We start from the raw sequence: 12404 nt of genomic DNA, 5'->3' as shown, positions 1-12404 counted from the left end.
TAAGGTAAATTACTGGAACTTCCCGTACCGTAATAAAATCTTTGAGCAAAAAACTCAATAAATTTTGATCAATAATCAATAACAATTATTTCAAATATTTTTAAATAGATAATTATAATTACTATATATTTATTCATTCATATAATATACAATGACGATCTTGTCACTCAAAACACTTGAAAATGTTTACATTAAGAAGCAATGCATATGAAAATATATACAGGTTTATCCTGAATTGTAAATTTAAAATTTACATTTGAAGTAAAAAGTAAAGTAAAACTTTGTATATTTTTGAAAATTTTGAAAACTAGTGGGGCGCATAGCATCGTGCCTTAAGGCAAATTGCTGGTACTTCCCGTACCAAAAAAAAATTTTTAAAAAAGATTAACATTTTTGAGAAAATTTTACTTTGGAAAAATTAGATTATTGAGAAACTATAAATTTTTGACAACAATTTAAATTTTTTGAAAAAAAAGACTTCTTGAAAAAAATGTTTTCTTTATTTTGAAATATTTTGGTATTTCTGAACTTTTTTTCAAAGCAATCATACTGCAATAACTGCATAGAGACGAAATATCGAAGCGCGTATACGCCGCGTCGCCGTCTAACGAATAAACATAACCCATAGGAATGTAAACAAAATTTATACTTATTGTTAAAAACTCTATAACAGATCTGATAATTTGATGGGTTTTTTTTCACTTTTTTATTGGATCTTCGAAACCGCTAGACCTGCCTCCCCAAAAATGTCACCATATCTTCATTTTGTCTGTTTTTGAATCATTCAAATCGGAGGCTCCGTTTTCTCAAAAACTGAATTACCATATTTGAATTTGTCTGCCCGTATCTCCGATAATGACTGGACCTGCCTTTGCTAAAAACTAATCAGTCTACCCACCAATAGTTTTTTGAATTATTCAAATCGGTTGATCCGTGGTGTTGCTGAAATTGTCATCGAAAATTTGTATCCGCACACACACACAATCTATTTAGATCAAATTTTCAACTTTGTACAAATATTTCAAAGTAACTTTTGGTGCATGTAATTGGATTAATTTTCTTGTGTCACCATACCATGAACGAATTTTGAAATTTTTTAACAAAATGACTGAAACAAATCAAATTATTTGTTTTCATATTTTTTCAAAGTAATCGCGCTGTATACTTGTTTATAGAGACAAAAAATCAGAGCGTTCGCGTCGCAATTGGCAAAAATGTTCTTATTATTGAAATCTCTATAAAATATATGAATCTCCGAAATGGCTGCACCTGCCATTCTCCCCATCCTTCTCCGTCTCCCCATCAATACGAATTGAATGTTTTTTTTTGAATCATTCGATTCGGTTGTTCAGTGTTTTCGAAATCGTCGACGAAAAATTGTATCCGCATACGCATACACACATACACACATTCATTTTTATACACATTCACATAGAAAACTTGTGATGAAGTTACATCTTCAGAAAGTAAATGTGACTTATTAAATCTAGCCTACGTTTCGAATCCTGATTTTACTCATCTTCAGTCGGATACATATAATTATAATTTTTCAAATCAACTTATGCTAATCGTTGTTTTTTACAACTTAATATTATGTTATCTTAAATTCATATATCACTTTATACTCAAATATTGAATATTGGTTTTTGTACTAATTATGTATTTTTTATGTTTTTTGAGTTGACTCACAATTAGTGTCAAAACGTGCGGAATATTTTTTATGTGATTTTTATTAGGTACGATTATTTACAAAATTTACGATTACAATTTTACAACTTATCATACAACTTATAACTAAATTATTTCCTACATACAATCAAAACTTTTGTTCTGATTAAAATTTTATTCAATAAATTTAATGTTGCATATAAAAATATTATATTATATATATATATATATATATATATGTGTGTGTGTGTGTGTGTAATTTATACTGTAATTTTCCATGATGATGTGCAAATTTCAACATGACTAGTATTATAACTCTTTCTATATGCAAATAATTGTTATTCTCTAAAACACATCCATATGAATATATGTATATATATATATATATATATATATATATATATATATATATATATCATCTGTTTAACAGTTACAATAATACATTCATTAGAATATAATAAATAAACTAAATGTTAATAATAATTAATTTAGAAATTCAAGAAACAGTTAATGTTATCTAAAAATTTGGTCAATAAGATTAAAAGCTGCAGCTAATTTCTATAGTTAGTTATTTTTAATATTTAATTAATAATTTTTAAATAATAATTTATGCAATGTAGTAAATACATAATAAAAGCAATGTGAGTATAATCAGCAGATTAAATTTATAATCAAATTTAACGTTTCTATAAGGATTCATTTGTGATGGAAAATATTATATAATTAGTATGTAATTTAATTTAAAAAAATATTGATTCATGTTAATCGCGTAATGGAGATAAAAATGGGGAATAATCCGGATTTAGGTGTAAGTAAACCTATTTTCGTTCCATTTTAGCGTATAGTACCATCCTAGTATTTAAAATATGTTAAATTTTATTCTTCAGCTTCCAGGAGGAATAATTTATTTTTGCCAAAAAAGTCGATGTGCTACTTTTAGTTTTCAAACCATTCTGAATTATTTGACACAAAAATTGAACTGTTTGTGTTTGTGTATGTAAGCTAATTTAATTTTTTTTAATAACATAGTATTTTCATATCTTCCATCAAAGTTTTCTCAAAAATATCTCGACCAATTCTACAAATTTAAAAGATTTTCGATGCATCGCGATAAGGGCAACTAAAATCCTAAATACCACAAACATAGTTTCAAAAAATCAAATAATTTAAGAATTAAAATCGATTTTAAATTGGAGATGATTTCACCAGATTAAATATGATACAGGGTAATAAAAAAAAAATTATTACATGTATAGTTTGAAAATTATGAGCTTTTAAGTGCGAACTAGAGTTTTGTTGAAAATGTGACTATTTTTTATCTGTTGGGGTTAATTCTTATTATTTTTATTTATTTGAACTTCAGATTCGTAATCGTAAATAACATTTTTTAGGACTACAGTCAAAAATAGTGACACAATTATATCAAGTTTTAAAAAAATCAGACCTTTTGTTGAACTATGAACTTACAATTTTTAAATTGCTCGACTTTGAGAGGTCATATTTTAAAAAAATACACTAAAGTGTGCTGGGAAGTTGCATTAAAAGTTAGCGCATTTAATTAGAATTGTAAAATCATGAAAAATTTGATAGTCTTATCATAAATTTATTATTATAATTATTATTAACTTCCCGTAGGGTTGGTTATTGTAATCGTCCAAAAATCAAAATTGCAAATTGTTGCATATTTTCACGTTCGAGAGGTTTCTGAACATTTTGGCATGCTTGAGAAAAAATGATTTTGGCATGCTTGAGAAAAAATGGATGTGTGTGTATGTTTGTAGGGATACAACTTTTCGTCCACGTTTTCGGGCACACGGATCATCCGTTTTGAATGGTTCAAAAAACATTCGATTCCTATTGATAGGGAGATGTGCTGATTAGTTTTTGGCAAAGGCAGGTCCAGCCGTTGCAGAGATACTGTGCAAAGAGTATAAAAAATAGAAATCAAGTTTTTGAGAGAACGGAGCATCCGATTAGAATGATGCAGAAACCATTCAATTCGTAATGATGTGGTGAAGTGGTGATTACTTTTTGGCAAAAGCAGGCCTAGTCATTTTGGAGATACTATTTAACCAATAGTGGTATATCAAATTTAATCATTATTAACAAATATTAAAATTAACTTTATTTTTATACATTGAGTTCAAAAAATCTGTATCCCCATATATCCCAATAACAGCAAAATTTTGGATCTTCTCCTGGTCAACTGTTCATTTGGACACCACAAGTTGACATAACATTTGGTCAATCTCGATGTCCAAATTCGTATCGTTATCGCATATTTTCATATCAACTATCATATATATTTTTTTATTAAATAAACCGGTCGCCGCGTCCGATAAACTCTTCGAATCTTTCGCGATGTCAGTTCGCGTTTCGCCAGCAAGCGAACACGTCTCTCTCCTCGGAAATATAACAAACTATCAATAATAATAAATAAATAAATAATAACAATAATATTATTATTGTCAGAGACAATTGAAACAATGGACGATTGTTAAAAGTTGACAAATATAAATAATCTATTAAAGTTGTTGCTGTTACAGTGAATATTGTTCGCGCTAAAGATTGTTTAAGGTTTTGCGATACATGTGATATTATGTTGTGATTATTGAATAAGTTTTATTGTGTAAAAGACAGAAGTTGCTTTAAACAGGTATTTAAGGAATTTATAGTAGTAGTAATAAATAATTAAACTAGTGGTGTATGGCACTAGTGACTTAAGGCTAATTGCTGGAACTTCTCGTACTACAATGAAATATTCGAGGAATTTTAAATGTTTCAAATAGATTATTATAAATAGTGTAACTTTCATTATTCGTATTTCATAGACGAAATATAAGAGCTTATAAATGGCACGACAAGGTTTAAGTATGTTTACAAGAAAAGTGAATAAACAAAACTTAATCAAGCCAAGTTAGGATTAAAGGACCTTCTCTCATATTTCTAAGAATTATATAAACTGAATTGCGAGGTTAAAATTATTTATTTCTAGTATATAAGTGAGCTTTTAGATTTGAGCTAAAAATAAAATTAAATTCCGGAACATTTTAGATTTTTGGGAATTTAAAAAACTATTTAAAACCAAAATGTTTCTTTGAATTATTCTAATCGGATGCCCTGTCCTTTTAAAAACTAAATTACAATTTTTGGCTCTTTTTGCCTCATATCTCCGAAACGGCTAAAACTGCCTTTGGAAAAAACTAATCAGTACGTTTCACCATCAAAAGAAATTTGAATGTGTCTTGAATTATTCAAATCGGATGCTCCTAATTTAATTGCTCCCTAATTTCTAGTTTCTGCATTCTTTGCTCTGTATTTACGAAACGGCTGAGCCTGTCTTTGCTACAAATTTATCAGCACATCTCCCTATTAATAAAAATCGTATGGTTTTTAAATCATTCAAATCGGATGTACGGTTCTTTCAAAAATAGATTTTCTATTTTGTGCTCCGTATCTCCAAAACGACTGGACCTGCCTTTCCATCATCAATGTGAATCAAATATTTTTTGAATCGTTTTAATCGAATAAAAAAACAAGTTTCTATTTTTTGCACATTTAACATCGTATCAAAATAGCTGGACCTACCTTTGCCAAAAACTAATCTTGAGATCTCCCCATCAATCCGAATCGAATGTTTTTTAATCATTTATATCTGTTTTTTCAAAAACTGATTTGTCATTTTTGCACATTTAGTTCCGTATCTCCTAAACATCTGTACCTGCCTTTTTTAAAAACTAATCAGCACGTCGTTCTCTCAAAAACTGCATTGCCATTTTTTGCACTTTTTGCTCTGTATCTCCGCAACGGCTAGATTTGCCTTAGCCAAAAACTAATCACCACATCTCCCCATCAATACAAATCGAGTACTTTCTGAATCATTCAAATCGGTTGATCCGTGTTCTAGAAATCGTCGATGAAAGAATGTATCCGCACATACATACACACAAAGAAATTGCTTTTTCAATATTTGAACCAAGTTAATAATTATTTTTGGATTGAATTTAATTTTTACGGGAAGTTAATAATAATATAAATAAATTTAGGATAATTTTTGATAAATATATTAGAATAAATTCTGATAAATATTTGACATACTCGGAAAATCTTTAAATATAAAATAAATTGTTCTATTAAATTATTTATAACAAAAGATAAACAAATACAAATTTTGCACGTAAAAACATAAATTAATAAATTATTTTTAAGTTAACTCATAATTGAAATTATTGATATTAAAGTTGTCTATTTGATCAATTTATATTAAAATTATTTGTATTTGAAACTCAATTTATGGCAAAATTTAATATATATTTATTTAAACATTTCTAAAATTTAAAAATAAATATTTTTGAATCTAATTGTAAGAGCAAAATCTGTATGTATTTTTTTATAAATATATATCAATTCGATTGAAGATTAAGAAGTAATACAAATATAAATTAAATATTAAATGAAATTTTGATTAATTTTCACAATTCTAAATTATTTAAACAGGTCGCAAATAAAAAATATATAACTCACAAATATAATTTAAAATAAATTATTTTCAATTTCAATATGAAAAATTAGTAATTTATTCTACGGGCATTTAAATATTTTATTTAGTTATTTTTTAACTGTTTAGAATTTTGAAAAATCATTTAAATACTCCCAATTTAGATTTTTTATTATTTTAATCATTTGGGGTCAAAAGTCACAAAAAGTAGTATTCTATCCGGATTTATCTTTGAATTTTCCAATCTAAATTATATATGATTATATAACAATTTGCAATTTTTAATTACTATTTATCAATAACAAAATTTAAAATTTCTCGTAATCTATTCTCCAATTTAGAGTCCATTGACCTCCGACTTGGAGTTTATGTTAATTTGCGATATAACTATTCTAATGGAACGAAAGTGCTCGATTATTATATAATTAATAATAATATTTATTTATAATTATTTTTAATAATTATTCATTTATTTATTGTTTAATCCACGGAGCGTGGATAAAATAAACAACTCAATAATAATTTATTCATAATTTTAATAGTCGGTTAAATTCCATCTTGAGAACGGTACCAAATTATTTATAGAGGAAAATAACCATAAATAAAAAAAGTATTAATATATAGCAAACATGCAAAATACTTTAGTTTTAGTTGTTTGCGCAGTCCATAAGGGCGCCACTAACTGTAGCACGTAAATTTACCCCGAGGTTTAATTCTAAGATAAGAATAATATAAATATAAATAAAGAAAAGATATACCTGATTAATTTGATTGAAACTAAATTATACTCGTAAAAAATATATTTTCAACTATATTAAAAATTCTGTTGTTTTTTTTAAATTCCCAAAGGATAAATTAATGTTTTCTCCATCAGATTTATGTTCCAAGTTATTCTGAATTATTTGAGCCTATCCAAAATTGAATTTACATTATATACAATAGAGTATTAATAGTAGTAGAGAGTTTTTATTATTTAGAAATTATATTATTTCGTCTAAGGATTTTCTGTTTTCTAAAATATTTCTTTTCTTCGATTTTTGCATTATCACTTCCAAATTTATTGTTTTTGATCTATCAAAAATAATGACTGGCAATTGTGTAATTCAATAGAAAGTCTTCAAAAAAAAAGTGAATGTATGTTGTAACTATGGTAAAATCGATCTTTAGTAAATTATTAAATTAAAATAATTTATAAGCACATTCTTGGATAAACAAATTTTTGTTTGGTAATATAAGATATGAACATTTTTTTGTTTATTGTTATAAAAAAGAACAATGGGTCTAGATTGCAGAAAAATATTTTAGATTTTCCATATCTAATAAATTATTATTATTATTATTTTATAAGAATATATACGTTTTATATTATCTTTATAGATACCCTATACTGTCTCTTTTATATGTAGGTATTCTATTCTATCCATTTTTTTTACAACTGATTTTTTCATTCTTTTTCTTTCAAACCTGTTCTTTTTCATTTTATATTCAATTTATTGTATTTTTTGTATTATTTTTTGTGTTTTTTATTTACTTATTATTAATTGTGTTTATGATTAATTTATGTTTATTATTTATTGTTTATTATTTTGTATTATTTACATATCAATTTTGTAAATAAGATATTAAAGTCTTGATTAACAAAAATAAATTATAACAAAAAAAAACCTGATCTTGGCCAAATTTTAATTTTGCTTTTTGTTCTCACTTCTAATTTTTTTAATTTAAATTCTACTCAACATTTCAAATTCTATTTAATTTCGAATCAACTATTTTTAAATTTTACTTCTTACTTAAAACTATATTAAACTTTAACTCAATAAACTTTAATTTCAAATTTTATGTCTGTGCCAAGAATCGATCTATAGATCGCTGGTGTGTGAGTCGGGCAAGCTACTGACTGAGCTACTGATGAAACAAATTGTTCATCTTATTATAATCTGGTTGTAATATAAAATAAGAGAAAATCTTATGTCCAAAAATAAGCTTAGTGATGTATGTAGCCTTATAGATCATTTTCTTGGCTTTAAGATAAAATGTTTTGGAAAAATTCGAACAATTTCTCTACAAATTAAAAATATCAATAAAATTATACTTTTTTTATTTGTTTGATATAGATAAATTTTAATTCTAATTTAAAAAAAAAAAAATATATTTGCCTTTAAATTTCCAAAAGTTCAATAAAATATTTTGTATTTTATTAACTGGTCCAGGAGATATTTGTTTTCGCCAGAAAATCCGATTTTAGTCCAGTCATTTAAGCTTAAATTAGGTAAGAATCTTGAAATTCTAGTCTGCAAATACCCTAAAAGTTGTCTCAAAACCTACATATGGTATTGACACCCTACCATATGTAGGTTTTGAGACAACTTTTAGGGTGCTATTTATAGGGTATTCACAGACTTACAGCTGGGTATCTCAAATTTCGAGGTGAACTTACTCTAATGACTGGACTATTTGCTAATTTTGAGTTTTCAAGTCGAGTTTGAGACCAAATTTGGAAAAAGTATATATGTGCATGTATGTGAACCGATTTTTGTGTATGAATTTGAGTAAGAACTTTTGTGGTTTTGTCTGAATGTGCATAAATGAGTATGAATGTATCTATGAATTTGTGTATGTGTGTGTGTACACAAATGTGTCTATACTCGATCTCTCAAGATCACAGTGAAAGTTTTTAGAAACTTGTAATCAGGCGTAAAGTTTATTATACATTTCATATATAGAGATTACGTATGAGATTTGTTTGTGTGTGTGATTGTGCGGTTTTTTAGATGCAATTTGTGACAGGGTTAAACAAAACTGAATAATAAAATCATTAAAATTATATGACTTTTTGCAAATAAGAGTCTATATATAAATAACTCTTAAGAAAGCATCCACAAAAGTCGAAAGTGCTTTTTATGTCAGGTCCAGTGGCGTCGGAACCAAATTTTTGATGGGTGGGCTCGTTTTTTTTTTTTTTTTAGAGATATTATTTTTAGAGATATTTTTTTAGAGATATTATTATTTTTTTTAGAGATATTAGCCCATATAATTTTTTGAAATTGATGGGTGGGCTGAGCCCCCCCATCAAAATTCATGGGTGGGCTCAAGCCCACACAGCCCACACGGTTCCGACGCCACTGGTCAGGTCCATTTTAGTTGGAAATAATTACTAATAAAACAATAATTGATTGAAATTTAAATAAAAAATTAAAAGCATTAAAAGTTTAATTAATTTAAGATAATACTAATTTTTTGGTGATTTTGATACAAAAATGAAAATTTTGCTAATTTTAACTTGATCCAAAAATGGGAAAAATGCGGAAATAAATACCGACTTATGTTGATATTTTGCGTGATGATCAGTTGAGTTCTTTGTAATCATAAGTAAAATAATATTATTTTGATAACGTTCTTATAAATTATTCTTATTCTATTATGAAAATACAAACATCGATCGAATAATTTCATTTGGAAGTCGTGCGAAATATTTGATGATACGAAGTTGGAGAACCGCATCTCTGGGATTATCTGTTTAAGACAGAATTTTTTAAACAAACCGATATGAAAGCTTAAACATTATTAGGCAAACATCATCACACTAGTTTTTGAAATCTTTAGTTAACTAACTAAAAATTCCGGCCTATCGTTAAAAAATATTTTATAATATTTTTTTTTATTTTATTATTTTCTGAACCCTGTCCAAGAAGTAATTATCAACAATGACTCTAAACATTCCAATTTTGTTTAATAGTTACATACAGTCGAGTCAAAGTTCTATTATCACTTTCTATTTTCTCTTCGGAGTACCTTCGAAGTACATTCTGCAAGAGAAATACAAAATGGTTTAGATCTAGGGTCTATTTAAGGTTTCGAACCATTTAATATTTTTTTATTATTTTTTTAAAAATAGCATTCAAAATACGGTTAAATCTTGTAAGCTATTGTTACATGAAAAAGAGAAAAAAGTTAGAACAGAATAATAAAATAGAGTTTAGATCACATCTAAATATAAATCTAGTGTTTCATTTGAGGAAAATAAGTAATAGAATTAATAATTAACTTTTTTATGATGCGTAGTACTAAACCAAAATTTATTTTTAATCCAGATTTGTGGACAATTTGTTCATTTCCATCATAGATGCTTCTTAAAAAAAATCATTAAATTCAAGTCCACATAGAACAGAAAAAATGGTCATTAACATTGCTATAAAACTTGGTTATTTAAAAGAAAATGCATTTTAAAATTGTTTTATTTGTTTTTATAATGCACGACTTTAATAAAAATCAGTTTCAGATATTAGTAAAACAATTCAGCAATAAAGATGATTTTTTTGGAAACTTATCATTTGTATTTCTCCTAGGTTATTTAACCCTTTCCAAACGGTAATTTAAGTTATGTAAGGAAGCATACAATTTTTGTAAATAATGAAGCCAATGCCTCAAATAGATAGAAAAATCAGTAGAGAAGTATTGCAAAATCATGTGATGATGGAGCAGGCAGGTAGATGCAAAATGGATCTTCTAAGTCTGGTTTTATAAATCCTATTTTCTTTCTTATTTATTTGCGTAATGAATGTAACCTTTATATAACTAAAAAGCAGGCATAGAGTAGAGTAGAGTTCTTGTACCGAACCGACTGGTTATATTAGTTAAGCTAGTTTATTTGTAAATTGACACCGGCCGGCCGGCTCTAAATTGAATGATTGCTCCGATAACCGACATTGGGTACACTCTTTTTGAAAAAAAAAATTACTATACAATATATATATATACCTTAACCTTATAGATTCCGTATTCTAATTAACAAAGATAACTTTACTCTCACTATTTGTTGATCTGGTAGATTTTGACAAAAAATCATGGTGAATGATCACATGATGACACTAAATTATTTTTGTTAAACATCGGCTCATCCGCTTTTAATAAAAAAAATTAAGGATTCAATATTGCTTTTATATTTATTAAAAATATTGAAAAAACTGAAAAACTTTTTGAACTAAATCAGTCTTATATATAAATTTTGTTTGAGAATGTTAGATCTACCTGGTGATTTTTATATCTTGCATTATTAAACCTTTTATTCTTTTTAGGTTTATATGTGTGTGTATATATTTATATTTGTATTATGTATTTTTTTCTATTTCAGTTTAATTAATTATGAAGTCTCAATTAATCGCCGAAGTGACAAAGTCCAATCGGAGCTCATCGGAAGACAGGCTGTGCCATAGGCTGATTAGGGTAAGTTCCATTAATTTTTCAAATTTAATTTAATTTATAAAACTTAAGTAAAAACACTGAAAAAGCATTGAACCAATTTCTTATGAATTTTGAATTAAAAAAAAATATTACTTTAGCAAATTATTTCTTAGTCCTGTTACATATTTCCCATATATGAATTTACTTTCGTTTATTATTCTTATATATATATGCATTAATTGATAGTTAAAATTTATTAATCGAATAAATTTGATGTTGAAAAAAAAAAATCTTGAGTTATATAAATCTTCAGTAAAAAGTGATCAAATAAATATCATACTGCAAAATTACAAATTTGTGTGATCAATGAAAAGTATCCGCTTCTACTTCCTGATTTTGAATATTTTCAAATATAGAGAAATTCAAACTACTGCCCCTAAGACAAAATACCACTTACACCTAGTTATTAAATAAATTAAACACTAAAACATTTTCATTTTGACTGTCTGAAATTCAAAAATCTAAGTTAAAAACACAGAAAAGGCATTAAAGCAATTTATTATAAATTTTGAATACTTTACTATATAAAATATTTACTTTACCAAAATATTTCCACCAATTATTCATGGTAAAAATTTATTTATTTTCGCAATAAATTCTTATATTATTACTGCTCGAAAAATATTGCAAAATTAAATTCTCAACACAAAAATTCAACAAACATCAAAGTACTTGTGAATATTTATTGCAGAACGTGCATTTTTTGCATTAACTTTTATAAGACGTGAGAATTTTTATTTAAAATTCACTTGCACTATTTTTTTCTTCATTGTTAAATCAGGTCATTATCAGAGTTCAACGAATTAAACGAATTAAAAGTCAATGAAATTCTGTCGTATAAAAAAATCTTTAAACAAATGATATTTATGATTTAATTAAAAGGGAAAGTTTGCTTAAACATGAGTTTTGATGTAAATGGCATTGAAATATTTTTGCATATTATATTTTGGCGATACTAAAATTTATATAAATTTATTATTTTTAATGTTTATTATTT

The sequence above is a fragment of the Ctenocephalides felis genome, unplaced genomic scaffold (genome assembly GCF_003426905.1).
Source record: "Ctenocephalides felis isolate EL2017-DRISC unplaced genomic scaffold, ASM342690v1 CF-g0.4_SCAFFOLD_03571, whole genome shotgun sequence".
In the NCBI taxonomy this organism is placed as follows: domain Eukaryota; kingdom Metazoa; phylum Arthropoda; class Insecta; order Siphonaptera; family Pulicidae; genus Ctenocephalides; species Ctenocephalides felis.
Note: the sequence above shows the minus strand (reverse complement) of the source record.